This window comes from Fistularia commersonii, chromosome 17 (assembly GCF_037954325.1).
Source record: "Fistularia commersonii isolate RoL2024-O1a breed Wild chromosome 17, RoL_Fcom_v1.0, whole genome shotgun sequence".
In the NCBI taxonomy this organism is placed as follows: domain Eukaryota; kingdom Metazoa; phylum Chordata; class Actinopteri; order Syngnathiformes; family Fistulariidae; genus Fistularia; species Fistularia commersonii.
The window spans coordinates 17629509-17639865 of NC_141300.1; the positions used below are offsets into that span (position 1 = coordinate 17629509).

General features: G+C 48.0%; 1 protein-coding gene across 2 annotated transcripts in view; it reads right to left on the reverse strand.

The window, feature by feature from the left end:
• Positions 1–10348, reverse strand: part of foxb1a (forkhead box B1a) — a 52711-nt gene extending 42363 nt beyond the window's left edge. The window contains exons 1-2 of one of the 2 annotated variants that reach the window (XM_086163157.1): positions 10277–10348; positions 9840–9964 (exon numbers count right to left, since the gene is read on the reverse strand). The gene's annotated coding sequence lies outside the window, so the exon portion shown is untranslated. Of the gene's footprint in view, positions 1–9839; positions 10079–10276 lie in introns of those variants that run through there. The other variant, XR_015107363.1, reaches the window with a different exon arrangement.
• Between the last annotated feature and the right edge of the window lie 9 nt (positions 10349–10357).

Genomic DNA, 10357 nt, shown 5'->3' on the forward strand with positions numbered 1-10357 from the left:
GGCCGCGGAAGGAGATCTTATTTAAATAGTGGGCACCACTTATTGGATTTCCTTGGCAGCCTGGTGGCGGCGTACACTCGGCTTTGACTTAAGCAATGAATCAAGCGAGCCTAGGGGTGTTTGTTCTTGTAAGAATTACTTAAAGACTTGTCAAGATGCCACGACGAGTGCTTCGGTTCCCAGGCTCTCTCCCTGTTTGTTTATCAGACTTTCTTGTGTGTTTTCGAAATTGCTACAGCAGGTGTAACAGATCTTACCCTCCGCAAATTAAATATTTGCCGCCCCGTCTTTACGGAGGGAAGGACTGCACGCGGTTAGGGCGCGCGTCGGGAAAAAAAAAAGAAGGAACGGCCCGCTCCAGACAAAGCTATTTGTTCCTCTATCCGTCCGGCGATAACCGGAATATATCTTGATCCGAAATCAAGATGAATGTGCGGTTGAGACAGACATCGGCTGATTACGGCATCAGTATGACATCCCGCACTCTATCTTTCACGGTGCCCTGTTGTCTGATGATGTCGTATCATTAGTTTCCCTGACAGTGATTTAGGATTCAGCCTCCTACCCCATTGACCTGCGTTGTGTTTAAATGTAACCTTCTTTTAGCCCTCGCCATCATTTGTCACTTGCGAGCAGTCAAATACACACAAATTGAACACAACTCGCCGTCGCCGCCGCCCTCCCCCCCGCCCGACAGCAAGACATAAAGAGGCTGCCAAACGGAGGACGGGCAATCGGCCGCATCTACATTTCCACGGCCTGCGAAGGTGAGCCGGCCCTTCCTGGAAGATAACCGCCGCTAATTTCTTCGGGGAGGATGGGACCTCGGCGCCGCTGCCAAGCCTGCTTTTCGGGTCGGAGCCCCCTGAATGTTAACTAAGACACGGGAGCAGGTCAGCAGGCATGCCGGGGTACCGCGGGAAAGACGGTGCGCCGCTCGCTCGCAAGCCGGGCACAGATCCGCCATCCATCTTGGCCAGGGCGCTAATGATCCATTGTGGGGCCGGGTCTGCAGAGAAGAGGGGCGTTCAGGTAGACGCACCCCCCTCACACACACACACACACACACACACACACACACACACGCGCACGCGCGCTGCTGAAAGTTCAGCGCCGAGTCTAATCTCAGGCAAAAAGAGAAATTCTCAAAAAAGAGAATATTTCTTCAATGGGACGCAGAGCTGTTTGATGTCCTCACGAGTGCTCATCAACCGTCTGAGCTATGGGCGACTCCGAGAAACGTTCTGGTGGCTCCGCAAAGGCCCCTTCTGCGTTCACTTTCGGAAAAAAAAAAAAAAGAATAAGAAAAAAGAGACAGAAACTTTTACTTGCGTCTAAATTATTAAACCGTCTCAACTCGGCTCTCCGACTTTGAAGAGCGCCGGTCCGGCCCCGAGTGCGGCCGCGACCGGACCACGCCGCCGCTCATAATGTCATAAAAGCTCAAACAAGCATCTGTTTAGATCCACCCACACGCAGTCCTCGTGTCGACGGCGTCGCGTCAAGTTAACATCCGCTCACCCTCTTGACCAGCGCCTCCCGTTTTATGTCGTCTAATTTGGTTTACACTGAAGTGGCCAATTAAAAGACAACTGCCTCGCTAACAAGCCTCTCGACTGACTGGAGGGAACATTTCATCGGCGGTTAATTACGGCGCCTTCTCGGATGCTCGGCGCCCCGACGCGGGCCGGGACTATAAAAGCCGCTGTTGTGTCGCTCTCCTGTCGTATTTGCATAACAGAAAGATCACCGCGTGGTTCTCCGCCGCCGCCGCCGCCGAACGTGGGAAACCGCTGGATGCGGTCGCTGCGACGGGGCAGTCATCCCCGCTGTTTGGTTTTCTGAGCATGGGTACAATCAGACGTTTACGTTGTTGGTGCCGTGCAGTCCATAACAACACGGCGTCATAAAGAATTTAGTCGTGCTGCGTTTCAATAAAACATACTTTGGTTATAAGCAGATAAACGTACACCCAATAAACGGGCGGGCGAGGGCCGGGTTGATTTAAATTTCCACCGAGCGAACCGAAAAATCCTCGGCGGGGTTTGCTCATCTTCACTGAGCCGCGTCGCGGCTGCTTTTTCACGTCCTGCCGGGGTAAATGATGCTTGAACGGCAGGGAGAGATCGCTCACTGTTAACCATCTGGTTCTTTTTTGCGAGGGGTCGCCGGCGTTTCTGAGGGTTAATATCAAAACGCCCAACGCGAGGGGAGGGAGGGAGGGAGGGAAGGGGCTTATGCATATTAACAACAGGCCATATTCCCCTGTGTAAAGACAGCCATGCAAGATGCCAAATCTTGTCGCCCCCCTCCCCCCCCCCTCACAGCAGCTGTTTATGTGGTGTTGTCTTGTTATTGCAACGCGGTCAATTAGCAAACGGTCTACTTTCACGGCGGCGTATCGTAATTATCGCGCCGACGAGAGGAAGATTAAAAACGTCAACCGACTTGAAAACCCCGTCACCGGCTCCCAGCCGGGCGATCCGCCGACGTCCCGCGCATAAAGTTTAAATATATAAGCTTCACAAAGAGTTACATTAATAAGCGATTTTTCTCCTAGGTATGATTCTCCTACTTTCTTTTGTCGACAGCTCTCTTTGCGTTGACACGGCAGTCGGGTCGGCCCCCCGCCCACGGCCCCCCTCGGCCATAATAAGAAATATTGGCTTTTAACAGGCGCATTAAAGCGCGCCGGCCGGCCGCTCAAGGCCATCCCGACACTGGGAGGAGAGCCTGAAGGGGATCGGTACCGAGCGGCGCCGCGCAAACGTGCAACAAAGCACCAAAACAACTATCGCTTTATGTTAGAATTAGCAAATAGTTATCATTTCTGTGACATGAAAGGGACCGTGGCAACATGCGCTGAAATAATAAAATATTGAAACGTCTATGAAACATAAATGTGAATTCTTGCTACATCTGTCTCTTGCTAATTGAGTTGCTACCAAGAATGTTAGTACTCCAGAGAATAATTTGTCAGTGCAAAACATCGAATGGACCAATTTATTGGTTGCTGCAGGCTGTGGAGTTCCAACAGTCTTTGATCAACCTTTTTAGGTCAGTATCTCTCGAAATACAGAGAGGAGGATTACATAGCAGAGAAAATATTTCATCTTTTTTAAAAGACAAGGAAGCATTTTTGTTGTTACACTGTGGCTGTAATGGTGAATAAATTCTTCAGAAGGCTGGAAGCCAGCTCGCGGGGGGCGGCGGCGAAGGGGGGGGGGGGGGGGGGGCGTTTGTGCACCATATTTATTGTTTTGCGCGGAGGGTAACTTAAACATTTATCATGAAGAAAAGTGACAGAAAGAGTAATTATAAGTTTTGCTTCTTCTCTTCACCGGCTGGGTTGTGAGACGGCGGCGCTGACAGTGACTGCTAGGCTTTCTGCCTTAATTAAAAGCCGGCTTCAAAGACTCCCCCATTGGCTGTGGGCTTGATCAATCTTTGATTCTGAACGATCCTTGGCACGCCGGCGGAGCGTGTGAAAAGCAGACGGCGTTTGATAGCTCAGTCAAATGTCAAAAGGTTTGGCTTAAAAATAAATAAATAAAATAGAAATACAACAACTCCCTAATGAGCTGTAGATAATGTGCCGGCCGTGTCCTCGGTGAACCTGCTATCGAGGCCGACTCGCCGTTTCCAGCTGACCTGAACCCACACACGTCCAGCCTGGAACTTGATCCTCAGAGTAAGCATACCTAAAGCATGTAAATAATAATAAATCATATTTCAGCTAATATTGGTCCAGCGATAGCCGTGATCAGCTCCAGAACCTCTGTGACTCTGAGTGCGAGATAAGTGGCATAGATAATGAATAATAATAATGTTGTCTTCCAGCAAAATGCAATTCCGGCAATTCCAGCAATTCCAGCAATTCCAGCGCGCAACCGGATTCTTTCGTTGTAGGGTTTGCAAGTTCTCTCAAGCTTCTCCGTTTCCCCTCCCACAGTCTGGAAACATGTTGTGCGTGAACTGACAAAGTCTAAATCATCTGTCGCTGTGAATGAGATGAGCACTGGATGTTTGGGAATGTGATTGACGGTTGAGCGCTACAGGTTCACCACCGCCTCTCTTCCAGAGTAGACGCAAGAGGAGCCCTCCTCCCCCGAGCCTTAACTGAGGAATAAGTGATACAGAAAGTGAATGGAGATTAAAAAATATAGATTGATTTGAAACGCCTCCGGTAACAAAACAACTAAATACTGTTCTTTTCACATGGACGATTAGACAACAATGGAGGTATGAATACACAGTGCAGTATTAGGTTATTGCTCTTCTTAGCTGTTGACTGAGGGGGGGGCACCTAATAAATATATCTATTAATCTATTATAATAAATAAACGAATATCAAAAAAAAAAAAAAAAAAAAAATCGAGAAATAATTTGCTTACTAGGTCTGGTGTCGGATTTGCAGAGACGACGCTGATCTGTGCCGGCAGCTGAGATTACATGCTGCACTGCCACACTCTGCTCGCCAGCGTGGGTTAGACAAAACTCAATAAAACGCTCATTTGCTTGACCGCCTTTTAGTGAACCGTACAATCTCAGCGACCGACCTTAACAGCCCTGTCTCTGAATGACCGTAAAGGCCGTTCCCTGTTTGTAAAGACCCGGCTTTAGGGCCCTGTCGCCACAGAAACCGACAACAAACCCCGCAGGTTCCTTTCTAAGCCGTCGTTTCCCATTATCCGGCCCGCAGTGTTTGACAGTGGCAGGTGACGGCTGTTGGAGTTACAACAGCGAACGTCTAAAATGGTTTCAAATGCAAAGGATATTCACTTGTTTTTTTTAAATCGATATATAATTTGCACTATTAGGACAACCGTAACTGATTTAACCCTTTGCGTGGTGGCCTATGATGCTAGTCCCCAGACCGGTACCGGGCCGCAAGTACAAACTGTAGTTTTTTCCAGAGACCTTATTTGGAAAAACGCCTGTTTCTACCTTGGCCTTACTGCCACACAACTTATATGAAGAGGACTTGTATTCAGATTAAATACTGTGAACCGACAAATGTTCTATTTGAAACCGCCGCGCCTGGAACCGGTCGGCAGACACATTTCCACCGGTCCCTGGCGCAAAACGGGTTGGGGGCCGCTGGCCTACCACATGAAAAGAAACATCAGAAATACCTTGATTGTCACATTCAGTTATACATAGAGCACAACATGACCACTGCGTTTAACCCATCTTGGGTGCACCATGAGTAGAAAGCAGCTACGGTGAGCAGCGTCAGGGAAGCAGCGGGGCTCGGTGTCTCGCTCAACAACACTTTGGCGAGGAGGAGCGCGGAAATCAAACAGGGAATGTTCGGTTCCGAGGACGACCGGTCTAAGCCCCCAAGCCACGCGCTATTGTTAATCTCGGCGGAAGCGCAAGCCGTCACGCGCACCGATGTCCTCGTGGTCACGTGGCTAGAAGCCACAATTAAACCGGCAGTAAAAGGAAATACCCGATACATTAAAATGTGCTGAGTTGCCTCAATTAATCCGGGGAAGGTAACCGCTCATCCCCCCTCGGCCTCCCCAGAAACGCCGACCAACGCGCCGGGCAATTCCTAAATAGCCGATCTTACGAGAGCACGGCGGGAGGGGACGCGAACAAGAGAAACGTAATTGCGCGGAAGGTATCGGCGGGTCCCGAGATTCGCCTCTGCTCAGAGCGAGGCCCCGAAGGTAAGGTGTGAGGCGGTAGGTACGCCGGCTCGGCATCAGCTTCTCCTCTAAATATATGCGAGGGAGGGGAGGAGGGGGGTCTCTTCTTTTGCAATCAGGTTAAAGTGTGGGTGACAAGCGAGGTGGGGGAAGAAATCATAGCGGGATGCATTAATTAGGTAGACGTGAAAGCATATTTATGAAAGGCTAAGCCACGTGGGAATCGTGGAGGGAAGGATCTAACAGAGACAAGACGGGTTAATAGAATAAAGGCTTTGAACGGAATGTGTGATTATACATAAAATATCAACCTGATCTCACATGTAAACGAATCATTAGGGTATACCGTTTAGACGTAATGGCGCGCGGATCCTTAGCAAATGAGATGACCTTCCTGCGGCCCGGACCTTACTGCCAGTTCACCGCGATCGGAAATGTCAGGAGCCTCGGACCGGGTTTGTCTCCGCGTTCGGGAAAAAAAAAAAAAGGAAGACGAAGAAGACAAAAAAGGGACAATATTTGCTCGGAGTGAAAAGACTAATGGCGTGAACTTTAAGTTGGCGGCGTCTGGAAAATAAACATTCGGCGTGCCGCGTTCCTCGCCGGGGAAAACAAACCGCCCGCCGATCGACTCAATCGCCTAAACGGTGTCAATCACGAGCGAATACAGACCGCGGCGGCCCGGCGACCCCGCCCTCCCCGACGGCCCGCCGTCTCACCGAGCCATGAGTGATGGCCCTTCGGCGGCGATTGAAACAGACGGGGCTGATTGAGAGAGCTTATCTTTATGGGCGAGCCCCTGGAATTGTTAACGGGATGTGATGGCTTGTGTCCGCTGAGCGGAGCCGGGGAAATAAAGCTGCCGGGCCCCGGCTGCCTCGCCATCACTCACGGGGCTAATGATCTCTGTCTGGCTCAAAAGTAAGTAATAGTCTGCGCGGCGGGTTCGCGGGGGCGTGACACGGCGGCGCTGGCAAAGTTGAACTCAGACAAAGCCGGGTGAGGTCGCAACGCGCCGGATTTGCTGTTTAATAGGCAATTTAATAAAGATTACAATATACTGTAAAAGCTCAGGCTCGTGAAGTTGAGAAATGGCTCTTAAAAAAAAAAAAAAAAAAAATGTTCAGCCGGTTTTTAAGATTCACATTTATTTTATTTTTTTTTTGGCGGTCCGGAGAGGGGTGGAGGGGTCTCGGAGAAAATCGCCGCTCCCGAATCCCCCCGATGTGTCACCGCGCGCGACCTTTATCTTATTTATCCGTCCCAGTAAACACACAAAGGTTCGTCTCGCAGGCAAGTGCGTCGCTGCCCGAGCTCGGCGTGGAGGAGAGGGGCTGCGGAGAGGACGCAGTCAAATATCCAGCTCCACTCAATTATCTTTAGCGGGATAATTAATCAGTTCAGTATGCGCATCCAAGTCTCAGAGGCGTCTTTGAGATAATTGTTCTCATTGACTTGAATAATTATTTGTTTGCTGATTTAATTATTTTCGCATTTGGAAAACAAATGAACGCGTGCTGGTACATAGATCAGATGGGAGGCTTTTTTTGTTTTGTTTTGTTTGTTGTTTTTTCTCCCCGATCGCCGGTGAGAATCAAGAAATGGACTATAAACTCCCGCGTCTGGCAGAGACGGTGCAGATATTATGAAACTGAAACGTGGCATTTCTCTTGAGAGAACGGAACCGCAATCGCATTCACAATTCATGTCATCATGTGTTTTTCTCAACCTCGACTTGAGCTGGAACAAGGTCAATAAAACATGAATTGTTTCCGCCCCGTGGCATCAATACAAACTCCACCGAATCAAAAGGCTAATATTTCTCAGCCGTGAGGTCGGCCCCGGGTCGCCGGCGCCGTCCCTGTGTAATGACTGGCACGTCGAAAACAACTGTTTGAGTCCTCACGGCTAACGAAGCAAGCCGCACAAATTGCCGGGGCCATTTTAATGGCACTCGCTATTATTTATCATGCAGTTTTAAATGTTTTGCTCATTTGTTTCCATTAAATATTTCATCTTCCCTTAAATATTCATTTAACTTTGTCTTTAAATTTTTTACTAGTCTCTTTCCCCTTGCTGTCTTCTTGCCTCCCTTTGCAATCATAAATAATTATTCATCTACACCCAGAGAAAGAGAGATCGCATAAAACATGCACATGAATCCTTTTTGTCTTTTCTCATTAGTGATATACTTCGAGCTGCCTAAATGCTTCCCGCTACCCCATTTATGGAAATTGGTTGGAGAGCCGCGCTAATGATTCTGCTTCACAAATAGGTTACGGCGTCCACCTCGGATCCTCGTCTTCATCTCTTTTCATCATAAAAGGGGGGTTGGGGTGTTGCGGGGATCTTGCTGGAGCCTGTGCGCTGAGATCTGGAGCTCTTATATTATTTTTAAAAGTGCAAATTAAGACCCATCCGGCATGTGAAAATTCCTGTTTCACTCATATTGTCTCAGGCCAAGTGCTAGCTGCACGTAGACAGAGGTGTGTGTGTGTGTGTGTGTGTGTGTGTGTGTGTGTGTGTGTGTGTGTGTGTGTGTGTGTGTGTGTGCGTCCATGCGTGCATGTGTGCATGCGTGTGTGTGGTGAGGCTGTTGATTGACATTCAATTGTGTATTAAATTTTAATACTGGTAAACAATGTGAAATCAGTTTCATTTCATCTTGATTAAATATTTCCCTTTTTTCACATTAATAAATAAAATGAACGATAAGACGAGACGGAATTCTCCGTAAACTCAGCGGATAAAATTTGGCACACATTCCTCTATCTGCAGTCACAACCAGCCCCGGTAGCGCCCGGCGCGGTGCATTTTTCTCAGCTAAACGAGAAACATTTGTCTTAATTTGTAAGATAATTGCAACGTGTCTCATTAACAGCCGGCGTGACGGTAGAAGGGAAGCATAAACTCTCAATTTGACTGGATTATCCTTTTGTGATGAGGCCTAATGATCCAACAGAGTAAATAGCAACGTGTTAATTAGAAATTACACTGAATGATCTGCTGCACACAGAGGAGGTATTATCCGGGCGGCGTCATTACGGCAGATATATTGCTGTCTTTTCTTTCCCAACCTTGAGATCTGATGGCTGTAATCATTATCGCCAGAGGAGGACTTATGTGTTTGGTTTGGATGGGAGCGTGGCAGACTGCTCTCGGAGACAGATTGATACGGTCTGACGGGGTGACTACGCCTCAGGAGGTGGGTCGACTGGTAATTGGGAGGCGGACGGTTTTAATCCCAGTTCCTGCACAGACTTTGAGCAAGACGGCGTACTACTGAGTGCTTGTTGGCACCTTCACGCATACGAGCCCCTGCCAACGGTACACGGCTGCACGTAAATGCTTAAGAAAAGTATTTTGAGGTGGCGGGTCACTTCAAAAATAAAAAAACTGGAATAAATTCAGGTCATTTTCTGTAAAGTCGTATCTTACAGGTGTGAGTCCGACGTCTCACTTTACAAAGTGCAACATAAATATTGACTTCAGATCATAATAAAATTAATGATTCACAATTGCTAAATAAAGGTTACATCTGAGAGTATGAACTCAGCTCAGCTCTTAAATTGCAATCTGCAAATCATATTAAAGATGGTTTTTTTTTTTTTTTTTTTACAAGCGTTTGAGTTGTGGTTGAATTTCACTGATCAGAGGTCGCCAACGAGACTGCAGCGGTTCAGTTGGTATTTGGCTCCCTCAAGTGGCAGAAACTCGCAGGGTTCATAGTCACTCGGAATTTCTGGCTCAAATCAAAGCCTCCAAACGAGTGCAATTAATCATAAATTATTTACATTTGTTTTAATAAATCAAACGCGAAAGTAGCTGCATTGCGATGCAGCCTCGAGCAAAATGTGTGTTTTCAATGTTTAGTTTACGTCACAGTTTCATATCAAAAATTAATAATAATTATTACTTGTGTGTGGGGGTGGGGGGTGTTAGTTAGACTAAACTTAGTCTAAATGCCAAAAAAAACTTTATTTTCCTCCTGGAAAGGTCACAGAATGTGAATGCTTACTTGCATATATCAGCGTCATTATTGACTGGGTCAACTTTGACAAAACCGAGACGGTTAATGCCAAAGGCTTAATCAATATCTGAAGTGATCACGATCGATTGAGGCTGTTCTGAGGGGAAGGTTCAATGGCGAATTGATCGCATTACGTCATCAAAGGGATTTACCGTGAGTGAGTCATCCTTGCCCTCGCGAGGTCAGTGAGATCGCCTGCCGGTGACGTCATTGAGTGACGTATGATGACCTCATCACCCGCGGGCTCTCAGGGACACTCTTAATGGGTTACCTGTACCTGAGAAGAGGATTAAGAAAAGAATAATATTAATAGGATGGCTGTTGAGGCGGGTTTCACAGAAAAGTGCACCGGAATAACATGTTAAAACCGAGATAAACCGTGTAAAGTGAAGGTTCCATGAACCGTGAAGGTTCAAACATCCCACCCAGGATGACGACGGTGTTCACGTCACCGGTGGCTTGCTAAGAGCTGGCTAACAGCTGCCGGCTAGCATTGCTAGCGAATATAGCTTTCTTTTAAATGTCAATTCCGCCTCAGCTAGTTAGCCTAGCGGGTCCGGGTTGTTATCTTCGCCCGGGTCCATCGTACCTCCGGCGCGGCGGCGGTGGCGGTGCTGTCCGACGCCTTTCCCCAGCGGGGCGCTAGCGTTGCCCGTTGCTATGGCTAAGT